Source organism: Engystomops pustulosus, chromosome 2 (assembly GCF_040894005.1).
Source record: "Engystomops pustulosus chromosome 2, aEngPut4.maternal, whole genome shotgun sequence".
Classification (NCBI taxonomy): domain Eukaryota; kingdom Metazoa; phylum Chordata; class Amphibia; order Anura; family Leptodactylidae; genus Engystomops; species Engystomops pustulosus.
This window is the reverse complement of record NC_092412.1, coordinates 249,286,120-249,298,467: the sequence shown is the minus strand read 5'-3', so window position 1 is coordinate 249,298,467 and position 12,348 is coordinate 249,286,120. Positions and strand designations below refer to the sequence as shown.

The following is a 12,348-nucleotide window of genomic DNA, read 5'->3' as shown; positions in this document are numbered from 1 at the left end:
ATTTGCGCTGATTTGCCTGGGTTTTTTGGCGCACGCGATCGGATTGTGGCGCAATCGTGCCGGCTATTAAGCCCTGAAAAGGCTCTGGTGGCCGGGCATTTTTAGCGCTGGTTTAAGGGCCATAACTTTTTTTTTTGCCATGCTACCTTATAATTTTTTCGGGACACATAGAGCTAGCTAAAAAGATAATAAAAGTGTAAACATTTTATTTAAATTTTATTTGGGGTTAAAAGTGGAAAAAAGGCTTTTTTTGTAATTATTTTTTTTAGTTTTCAAATTAACTCAAAATGAACATTATTAATTTTGTTTTGGTAGTTTTGATATATTATGGGGCACATTTAATTTACCCGTCTGGAGGAATTCAAGTGCATTGTCCGTGTATAATGCACATCTACCGTGAATAACTAAGATCGTGCGCCCGATATCCTGCATGTGTAACTTCCCCGCTCAGGTCCCCGGAGTTCACCTTCTTCTTCCTGGTGCATGTAAGTGCATTGTCCGTGTATAATACGCTGTGCGGGGAGTCACTAAGATCCTGCACCCGATATCCTGCACGTGTCGCTTCCCCCGCTCAGGTCCCCGGAGTTCACCTTCTTCTTCCTGGTGCATGTAAGTGCATTGTCCGTGTATAATGCGCTGTGTGGGGAGTCACTAAGATTGTGCGGCCGATATCCTGCATGTGTCGCTTCCCCGCTCAGGTCCCCGGAGTTCACCTTCTTCTTCCCAGTGCATGTAAGTGCATTGTCCATGTATAATGCGCTGTGCGGAGAGTCACTAAGATTCTGCGCCCGATATCCTGCATGTGTCACTTCCCCGCTCAGGTCCCCGGAGTTCACCTTCTTCTTCCTGGTGCATGTAAGTGCATTGTCCGTGTATAATGCGCTGTGCGGGGAGTCACTAAGATCCTGCCCCCGATATCCTGCATGTGTCACTTCCCCGCTCAGGTCCCCGGAGTTCACCTTCTTCTTCCTGGTGCATGTAAGTGCATTGTCCGTGTATAATGCGCTGTGCGGGGAGTCACTAAGATCCTGCGCCTGATATCCTGCATGTGTCGCTTCCCCGCTCAGGTCGCCGGAGTTCACCTTCTTCTTCCCAGTGCATGTAAGTGCATTGTCCGTGTATAATGTGCTGTGCGGGGAGTCACTAAGATCCTGCGCCTGATATCCTGCATGTGTCGCTTCCCCCGCTCAGGTCCCCGGAGTTCACCTTCTTCTTCCTGGTGCATGTAAGTGCATTGTCCGTGTATAATGCGCTGTGTGGGGAGTCACTAAGATCGTGCGCCCAATATCCAGCATGTGTCGCTTCCCCGCTCAGGTCCCCGGAGTTCACCTTCTTCTTCCTGGTGCATGTAAGTGCATTGTCTTGCAACACAATTTGAATGTTAAATCCCGCGCTCAGTCCGAATCAGTCAAATCATGTGATGGCACGCGTGCCACACAATCCCCTGTTAAATACCTGTCACAGCCGTGCAAATCCCAAAAATGTTGGAAAATCCGACTAAAGTGTGACAGCGGACCCTTAGTAAATAAGCCCCAATACTTATAGTGTTGGGCAAATGGGGCGACTATGGTGATGCTTTTTGTCAATGTATTTTTATGAATATTTATGAATACTTTGTTTGTTTTTACTTTTTATGTCCCACATGTGGTCATAAAAGACCCCCGAGGACATTTTCTTTTACAAGTTTTCCCCTCTAACTGAGGCATCTATAAGGGTGATGTCACACATGGCGTTTTTGCTCCGCTTTTAAACAACGGTTTTCAGTCCGTTTTTGGCCATTTACCATACATTTGGCTGCTTACAACCTGTTTATCTATTAAGATAATTGGGAAAAACGGACCAAAACGCCATGTGTGGCATCACCCTAAGAGCCTCAGTTACAGGGGAAATGACCTGTCACTTGTGGTGCTGATCAGAGCTGGACTGGGTCTAATTAGATCCAGCAGCTCTGTTTAACCCCTTTAGATCCGACTCCTTCAGTGCGATGCTGGAGGAGCGGAAAAGGGAGAAGGGATACTAAATCGCATCTCTCGTCTCCCTAGGGTCTCGGGGTGCCTCTGACACCCGGAGGCCGAGTCCTGCTCTCGCGGCTAGCCACAGGGCAGTAGAAAACTGCATCAATGTCTAAAGACGTCCCAACAGACTCGGGACTTTAGACGTCAGTAGGCGGTCCCAGACGAGTTAAGCCTGGAACCCCTCAGGCTCATTTGCATAATTTTAAAAACCTTTTCTTTAGTAAAAACAGCGGCTAAAGAAACTAAAAGAAGAGCAGATCCTGGCAGAGGGGGCGCACACCAGTATGTCAGTGTGCTTGGTTTACAATCCTTCATCCTGGTCGTAGATGCCCTTGAAACCTCACATTTCAGAGGAGCGGAGGAGGAGGAGGAGGAGGAGGAGGGAGGAGCTGAAGAGGTACAGTTCTATAAAATGACTTTACTTTTCAATCTGTTTACACAAGTGAGTACAATATGTCACCCAGTTACCATCTATTATTTATTTATCAAGATTAACAGCAGTACTTAATGGTAAGAAGCTGCTGCATAAACAATCATTGTTTGTAATGAAGGAGGAGAACAAAAATGTAAATAAATCATTAAACAGATTACTGATGTAAAACCAGGACACAGATACTGGATGTCGTGTTTCTATATGCAAGGATCATGTAAAAGGCTCTTTGATTCTCTTCACTCCAGGGGAAACATTAATCATAGTCAGTTAGACTGTTTTGAGTGGGTTTTTTTGCGCAAAAATCTGGCACATCTCGTTAATTTGTCGCATTTATGCACCATTTTCTGGCGCACGGCTAAGTCCGGCACTTAGTGGTTCTGAGGCCCTGCGCCTTATCTGACATAGTGAGTGCCTCCTATACAGATGTTTGCTCGGCATCTATCACTAATTTGCGCCTAAAAAGGTGCAAAAAAAGGCGCAGAAATGCACCTACTTGGAGCAGGTGCACTTCCAAAAAAAATCACTTTTCATTACTAAAAACATAGATATTCGTTTGCCAAATGAAAAATTCCCTCTATGCAACATGGAAAATCCTTCGGAGCAGATTTAAAATGTAAAATTTCTCCAGTAACGACTCCATCATTGTCTATGGGATCATCTCTGGGAGTGATTATTGTCTTATTGTACATATCTGAAAATATTATCAGTCTCCGTTTTCAGACTCATTTCAGCAAGAATTTTTTTTTTTTTACATCTCTGTAACTTTTGGTCCCTGCAGTTACATCACAATGATAGTTTTTGTGCAGAGATGACGCCCTGAACGTTCCGTCACATTTTCTCAGTCTCCTTTCATTATTGCTCACAAATGAGATCTAACAATGTGAGACAAATTTGGCGCTAATTTAGGCGCAAATGAATCGGACATGCGACAATTCCAAAGTGCATTTACTAAGGCAGAACTAGATCCATCATAGATCAGGAGCCAAAAAGAAGAGCAAACCAGGTGCAAAAACAGGCGAACCTGAGACCCCACTATGATTAATGTCCCCCCAGATCTTAACCTGTCACAGACCTTGGGGCTGAAGATCTGGCCTCCTACTTTAAAGACAAAATTGATTGCATTCGCCAGGAAATAATTTATCAATCCTCTTACTCCACTAATCCACTTCCCTCACTTTCCTACCCCTTACCCTATTCTCTCTCGTCCTTGGAGCCGGTCACATAAGAAGAAGTGTCCAGGCTCCTCTCCTGTGCTCGTCCCACTACCTGCACTAGTGACCCCATCCCCTCACATCTGGTACAGTCTCTCTCCCCAGCAGTCACTTCTCACCTCACTAAAACCTTTAACCTCTCTCTCTATCTTCTGGTGTCATCCCCTCTTCTTTCAAGCATGTGGTTGTTATACAATTACTAAAGAAACCTTCACTGGACCCATCCAATGCTACTAACTACAGACCAGTTTCTAATCTTCCTTTCACCTCCAAACTCCTGGAACGCCCGGTCTATTCTCCATAACCCGCTATCTCTCAGCTAACTCCCTCCTTGTCCTCCTACAATCTGGTTTCTGCTCTTTGTTCTCCACTGATACTGCTCTTACTAAAGTCCCCAATGATCTTCTCACTGCTAAATCCAAAGGTGACTATTCTCTCCTCATTCTCCTGGATCTATCGGCAGCGTTCGATACTGTGGACCACCAGCTCCTCCTCAGGAGGCTTTGCTCCATTGGCCTAAAAGGCTATGCACTCTCTTAGTTTTCTTCCTATCTCTCTGACCAGTGTCTCCTTTTCTCTTCTCCTCTTCCTCTCAGTGTCAGGGTCCTCAGGGCTCTGTCCTCTTCTCTTCTCCCTCTATACTGCCCCCAACAGCAGATTTGTTTTCCAGTATCTTTATGCTGATGACCCCCAGCTATATACTGTACGTAACATCACCCCGGCCTTACTCCAGAACACTAGTGACTGTCTCTCTGCTGTCCCTAATATCATGTCCTCTCTCTACCTGAAACTCAATCTTTCTAAATCTGAACTTCTTGTCTTTCCACCATCTACTAACCGACCCAACCCTGACCTCTCCATCTCGGTCTGTGGGATCACTATATCACCAAGGCAGTAGGCCGCTGTCTTGGGGTTGTGCTGGACTGTGACTCTCTTTTGCACCATATATTCAATTTCTTGCTCGCTCTTGCCGTATGAATCTCAGAAACATCTCCAGAATCTGGCCATTTATGATAATTGAAACTTCTAAAATGCTAATTGTTGCGCTGATTCACTCTGGTCTAGACTACTGTAATTCCCTACAAACTCTACACGGATGCCTCCAGTCTGTGCCAATCACTTTACTGGCTGCCTGTCTCCTTCAAATTCAGTTTAAATAAAAACCCTCATCCACAAAGCTCTGTATAATGCTGCACCTCCCTACCTCTCATCTCAGTCTTTTGCCCTTCCCGTGCTCTTTGATCTGCCAGTGATATTAGATTAATCTCTACCTTAATTTGAATCTCTCATGCACGTCACCAGGACTTCTCCTGAGCTGCACCAATTCTCTGGAATGTCCTTCCTTGGACTATCAGACTAATACCCGACCTCCAATGCTTCAAACATGCTCTTAAATCCATCTCTTTAGGAAAGCCTATCACACTTGCTAACTACATGAAACGTCAACTCTCTCTTTACTAATCCATCCTATGTACTTGACCGTTGCTTATCCAGCAAACAACAGATATATACCAAGCCCCAGGCTTCTCTACAGTTACCTTCACCCTGGACCTTGTATATAAGACGCAGCTGATGGCTGGTTCAAACAGCAGAATTTTTATTTATTTATTATATTATATGATTAAATTTTATATTGTTCTCCTATAAAGAATGGCTGGACCATTATATAAGCTCTTATACATCTTGTGTCACCCCCTCATCCCCATAGACTGTAAGCTCTTGTGTCACCCCTTCATCCTCATAGACTGTAAGCTCTTGTGTCACCCCCTCCTCCTCATAGACTGTAAGCTCTTGTGTCACCCCCTCCTCCTCATAGACTGTAAGCTCTTGTGTCATCCCCTCATCCTCATAGACTGTAAGCTCTTGTGTCACCCCCTCATCCCCAGAGACTGTAAGCTCTTGTGTCACCCCCTCATCCTCATAGACTGTAAGCTCTTGTGTCACCCCCTCCTCCTCATAGACTGTAAGCTCTTGTGTCATCCCCTCATCCTCATAGACTGTAAGCTCTTGTGTCGCCTCCTCATCCTCATAGACTGTCAGCTCTTGTGTCACCCCCTCATCCTCATAGACTGTAAGCTCTTGTGTCACCCCTCATCCTCATAGACTGTAATCTCTTGTGTCACCCCCTCATCCTCATAGACTGTAAGCTCTTGTGTCACCCCCTCATCCTCAGACTATAAGCCCTTGTGTCACCCTTTCATCCTCATAGACTGTAAGCTCTTGTGTCACCCCCTCATCCTCATAGAATGTAAGCTCTTGTGTCACCCCCTCCTCCTCATAGACTGTAAGCTCTTGTGTCACCCTCTCATCCTCATAGACTGTAAGCTCTTGTGTCACCCCCTCCTCCTCATAGACTGTAAGCTCTTGTGTCACCCTCTCATCCTCATAGACTGTAAGCTCTTGTGTCACCCCCTCATCCTCATAGACTGTAAGCTCTTGTGTGACCCTCTCATCCTCATAGACTGTAAGCTCTTGTGTCACCCCCTCATCCTCATAGTCTGTAAGCTCCTGTGTCACCCCTCATCCTCATAGACTGTAAGCTCTTGTGTCATCCCCTCATCCTCATAGACTGTAAGCTCTTGTGTCACCCCCTCATCCTCATAGACTGTAAGCTCTTGTGTCACCCCCTTATCCTCATAGACTGTAAGCTCTTGTGTCACCCCCTTATCCTCATAGACTGTAAGCTCTTGTGTCACCCCCTTATCCTCATAGACTGTCAGCTCTTGTGTCACCCCCTCATCCTCATAGACTGTAAGCTCTTGTGTCACCCCTCATCCTCATAGACTGTAAGCTCTTGTGTCACCCCCTTATCCTCATAGACTGTAAGCTCTTGTGTCACCCCTCATCCTCATAGACTGTAAGCTCTTGTGTCACCCCCTTATCCTCATAGACTGTAAGCTCTTGTGTCACCCCCTTATCCTCATAGACTGTAAGCTCTTGTGTCACCCCCTTATCCTCATAGACTGTCAGCTCTTGTGTCACCCCCTCATCCTCATAGACTTTAAGCTCTTGAGAACAGGGACCTCACTCTTATTCTATTCTGTAATTCAGCATTATATTTGTGTATGTCCCTTATGATTTCTAAAGCGCTACGGAATATGATGGTGCTATATACTGGTAAATAAAGATTATTATTATTATTAGATACACAGCAGAATCCACCGTGACATTCTAAGGTTCCCAAAAAGCCGAATTGTGTACAAAATGAAACATTTTGTTTATAAATACTAATGGAATTAAGGTAATTAGCAGTCTAATTCCCTTGATTTATTGATCATCAGCAAGTGTGACCATCTTTGTGAAAGCAGAAGTTTTGTCAGTTTGCTGGTCTGAAGCATTCAGCCGTATGTTAACATGTTACTGCCCATCAGTATTATAGTAGTTATATTCCTGTACATAGGGGGCAGTATTATTGTAGTTATATTCTTGTACATAGGGGGCAGTATTATAGTAGTTATATTCTTGTACATAGGGGGCAGTATTATAGTAGTTATATTCTTGTACATAGGGGGCAGTATTATAGTAGTTATATTCCTGTACATAGGGGGCAGTATTATAGTAGTTATATTCTTGTACATAGGGGGCAGTATTATAGTAGTTATATTCCTGTACATAGGGGGCAGTATTATAGTAGTTATATTCTTGTACATAGGGGGCAGTATTATAGTAGTTATATTCTTGTACATAGGGGGCAGTATTATAGTAGTTATATTCTTGTACATAGGGGGCAGTATTATTGTAGTTATATTCCTGTACATAGGGGGCAGTATTATAGTAGTTATATTCCTGTACATAGGGGGCAGTATTATAGTAGTTATATTCTTGTACATAGGAGGCAGTATTATAGTAGTTATATTCTTGTACATAGGGGGCGGTATTATAGTGTTATATTCTTGTACATAGGGGGCAGTATTATGTATTATGGAGTAGTAAGGTGTTGGAATATAAGGGAAAGTCTGATTAACGAGCTCCAAACAGGTGGACGCTGGCCCTTTAAATCTTAAAGAGCCGGCGCGTGCACCCTAGCAGCGGGAGAGTGCGGCCTAGCAGGAGTACAGCCAGGAGCGTGGAGAGGTTAGTCCAGGCTGAGATCAGGACAGCGGCAGTGGGGACCGCGGCACATAGAGGGGCAGGAGTGTGCACACGATCGAGGATTGCGGGTGCATCTGTGACACCCATCAACATAGAATAAAAACCTTGGTCCAACCAGAAAAATGGCCTCTCGATCTCGGAGAAACAAAGTGTAAGAAAATAAAGGTTTGAGATGGTAGAAGAAGTGGACCCCAGTAGATGACGAGTTTCCCGTCTTTCCCGGTTAGTGCTGTGAGTAATAAAAACATTCTAAATTCACTGATTAAGTAATAATTCCCACAGCCAAGAAATGTCTGGAGAAACTTGAGTCCCACAGGTTGCAGACAGTTGAGAACTGCCTAGACTTTGTTTTTTAGGCCCTCAGGAGAGTTAATGAAACGTAACAAAGGAAGCGCTTGTGTCTCTAACAGGCGCTTCCCCAGCTCGGCCTAAGGGATTTCTCATAGCAACAAAGGGAAGGGAGCAGTTGATAAATCTTTATATTATTGATGTTAAGAAATTGTTAAATTAGACTCAATTTTGATATTGGAGAACATTCCATTTCTTTGAATTCCTAAAAAATTCGGGATTGCTCTGGTTGGTTTCCAGGGATATTCTCTCTCCACATCCCACTATAGAGTTTTACGTGAAGTAACCTTTCATGCATCACAAAATACCAACTGGTTAAGTGGCCATGGCTCCAGCTTGGGCGAAACTCACTAGAGTATCTGGTACTTTACACCAGCTCTGGCCCTTGGTTACTTTGTTGAGTATATATCTATCTTGTGCTCTGGTCTATCTCATCCTGACCACTCTCCTGGTAGCCTTGGCTACCATCCTGACCACTCTCCTGGTAAAGAGCCTTGGCTACCATCCTGACCACTCTCCCCTTGACATTAGCTACTTTCCTACTTGTATCTATCTTGTTTTCTAATCTATCTCATCCCATCCACTCTCCTGGTAAAGAGCCTTGCCTACCATCCTGACCACTCTCCTGGTAAAGAGCCTTGCCTACCATCCTGACCACTCTCTTCTTGACATTGGCTACTTTCCTACTTGTATCTATCTTGTTCTCGAGTCTATCTCCTGGTAAAGAGCCTTGGCTACCATCCTGACCATGCTTTCTTCTTGTTTTCTAGTCTGTTGCCTCCTGACCACCCTCCTGGTAAAGATCCTTGGCTTCCGTTCTGACCATGCCTCCTCTTCATTAGCATTAGTACCAGTGCCACCAATGAGTAACTAACTAGTCAGACCAGTGTCAATCCAAATGTGACATGGCAAATCTACATAGAAACTTACATTCCTGTGTACTGCTAGGTTCTGCTACCTATTGCTGTAGGTTCCCACCACCGAAAGACTTTTTGAATGACCTATTGTGAAGTGAGCCTTTAAAATAAGTAGGGATTGTCATGTCCAACCAGGGACAACCTTCACGCCTCACTGAAATGGCAGAACTTTAGTTATTTAGAACAAAAGAATTCCGGAAACAAAACCTACAACCAGCGCTAGATGACTCCTGAGATATATTCTTAGAATCCGTTCACAAAGGTTACGCGGTTTTCACAAAATGTGAGGCCTTTTCTTTCTTCTGGAGATGACATTGCAGTTTGTTCTGCTTACATCATTCTGCTAGACATCATCCCATCCAAATCACAGGGGAAAAGTCTCATAGGAGCCGAAGACCAGGATACATTGAGATATCTCCTCACTATCACAGCAGTCATCTGTGTAGATGTGACGGAGCATGCCCACAATACTCTCCCGTAGAAGTCATATTATTATAACCACAAGGCCGGATACGTATATTACTAAGATAAAGGCAGATACAGCAGAGCAAAGATAGAATTCCCTCTCTGAATGCAGTAGTGGAGAGTTGTACCGTGTCGGCCATTGGAAGCTATCGCCTGATTTCTTCACTCTTCTCTGCTGAATGCAGATAGAGTTGAGCACAGTGGTGATGCAGGGAGCCATCGACCCCCCGCCCTCATCACCATAAAGCCTCTCCCAGCAGGAGCAATGTGATGATGAGGTGAGTAAATGTGTTTTTATACAACCACAAGGAGAGGGATGTAGGGGGCCTCAATGTGAGGAGGAGGTGGGGGCCTCAATGTGAGGAGGAGGTGGGGGCCTCAATGTGAGGAGGAGGTGGGGGCCTCAATGTGAGGAGGAGGTGGGGGCCACAATGTGAGGAGGAGGTGGGGGCCACAATGTGAGGAGGAGGTGTGGCCTCAATGTGAGGAGGAGGTGGGGGCCAAAATGTGAGGAGGAGGTGGGGGCCACAATGTGAGAAGGAGGTAGGTGGCCTCAATGTGAGGAGGAGGTGGGGGCCACAATGTGAGGAGGAGGTGGGGCCACAATGTGAGGAGGAGGTGAGGGCCACAATGTGAGGAGGAGGTGGGGGCCTCAATGTAAGGAGGAGGTGGGGCCTCAATGTGAGGAGGAGGTGGGGGCCACAATGTGAGGAGGAGGTGGGGCCACAATGATGTGAGGAGGTGGGGCCACAATGTGAGGAGGAATTGGGGCCTCAATGTGAGGAGGAGGTGGGGCCTCAATGTGAGGAGGAGGTGGGGGCCACAATGTGAGGAGGAGGTGGGGGCCTCAATGTGAGGAGGAGGTGGGGGCCACAATGTAAGGAGGAGGTGGGGGTAACAATGTGAGAAGGCGGTGGGAGCCTCAATGTGAGGAGGCGGTGGGGGCCTCAATGTAAGGAGGAGGTGGGGCCTCAATGTGAGGAGGAGGTGGGGGCCACAATGTGAGGAGGAGGTGGGGGCCACAATGTAAGGAGGAGGTGGGGGCCACAATGTGAGGAGGAGGTGGGGGCCACAATGTAAGGAGGAGGTGGGGCCACAATGTGAGGAGGAGGTGGGGCCACAATGTGAGGAGGAGGTGGGGCCACAATGTAAGGAGGAGGTGGGAGCCACAATGTGAGGAGGAGGTGGGGCCTCAATGTGAGGAGGAGGTGGGAGCCACAATGTGAGGAGGAGGTATGGGCCACAATGTAAGGAGGAGGTGGGGGCCACAATGTGAGGAGGAGGTGGGGGCCACAATGTGAGGTGGAGATGAGAGGTCACAATATGAGGAGGAGATGGGGGCACATTTTGAGGACAAAGTCGGTGGCCAAAATATAAAGAGTATGGGCACAATTTGAAAAGGATGTGGAGCCACAATACAGGCAGTCCCCGGGTTACATACAAGATAGGGTCTGGAGGTTTGTTCTTAAGTTGAATTTGTATGCAAGTCGAAACTGTATATTTTATAATGGAAGTTTTAGACAATTTTTTTTCTTTTGCCCCAGTGACAATTGGAGTTTCAAAATTTTTGGTGTAATTGGACCAAGAATTATCAATAAAGCTTCATTACAGACACTTTACAGCTGATCATTGCAGTCTGGGACTATAGTAAAGCATCCAGAGAGCTTCACCAGAGGTCAGAGGGGTCTGTCTGTAACTATGGGTTGTCTGTAAGTCGGGTGTCCTTAAGTAGGGGACCCACTGTATCAGGAGGAGCTGGGGCATCAATATGAGATGGGGGGAAAATTTGAGGAGGAGTGGACCACACTGTGAGGAGGAAAAGGGGGTAAAATGTTAAGGAGAGAGGCTGCCATAATGTGCTGAAGACAGAACCAGCCCAATCCGTAGCCCCTGTCTATATCACAGCAGAGTCATCTCTATACATGTGACAGAGCATGCCCACAACACTCTCCCAAAGAAGTCATTTTATAATAATCGCAGGGTAAGAGTCTTATCACGACATGTAACGCTTCTATTGTAACGCTGCAGGTAGATAGGACCAGAGCAAACACAGATCAGAGCATTGGGAATACTTCTCCATCCTCCTTTCCGCAGCACATTCCTCCCTGTAACAGAGCACGCTCACAACATCTCCCATAGAAGTCAATGGAGTGTAGACATATACAAAGAGCATCTGTAATGGAGACATAGAACAATAGTGCGGTGCTGTATGGTCTCACCTGTTATAGGTACAGCTCCTGTTAGTGACCTGGTCCATGCAGCGGGTAGGGTGTAACATGTGCGCCCATAGGCTAAGCACAGAGGAGAGCGAGACGAGACTAAGAAGCCCCCTGTGGTGGAAAACCTGCCGGAGAACGGATCTTCTGCTTACTGTCTATATACGAGTATGGACTTGTAGGAAGAAACTCCCACTCAAACCTGCAGATACAAGATGTGTAGTAAACCTGTTCTCACGCTGGGGTTATTACCGCCAGTACTTATATACAAGGGCGTCACCTCTCCCTCTTCCCGTTTTTTAAGCCTAAGGAACCAATAAACCTCAGAGCATCATGTTCGGTGTCAGGTTATATGAGACACATCATTGCAGCGTCATATGTAAATCTTTGCCGCTTCTTAGATTATACATTGTCACTCATTGGGGCACAGTGACTTAGGTTTTGCGACACACTTTTTTCGGACTGTGCCCTATCTTTAAAGGGAAAATGGCTTGCACAGGCATTTAAGTAGCGAGTGGGTTGCCTTTTTTTTGGCGCAGCTGCACTGGCTTCCATGCGACACAAATCAGGGGGGGACGCCATTGGACAATCCGACTGATTCGGACTGAGCGCGGGATTTAATTTTCAGAGGGCACGGCTGGCCGAGAGTAT

The 12,348-nt window shown here is 46.0% G+C and overlaps 1 protein-coding gene across 1 annotated transcript in view; it reads right to left on the bottom strand.

Moving 5' to 3' along the window:
• B3GALT5 (beta-1,3-galactosyltransferase 5) overlaps nucleotides 1-11,920 on the bottom strand; it is a 50,497-nt gene extending 38,577 nt beyond the window's left edge. Inside the window, exon 1 of the mRNA XM_072138787.1 lies at nucleotides 11,701-11,920. The gene's annotated coding sequence lies outside the window, so the exon portion shown is untranslated. The remainder of the gene's footprint in view (nucleotides 1-11,700) is intronic.
• Nucleotides 11,921-12,348: the final 428 nt, after the last annotated feature.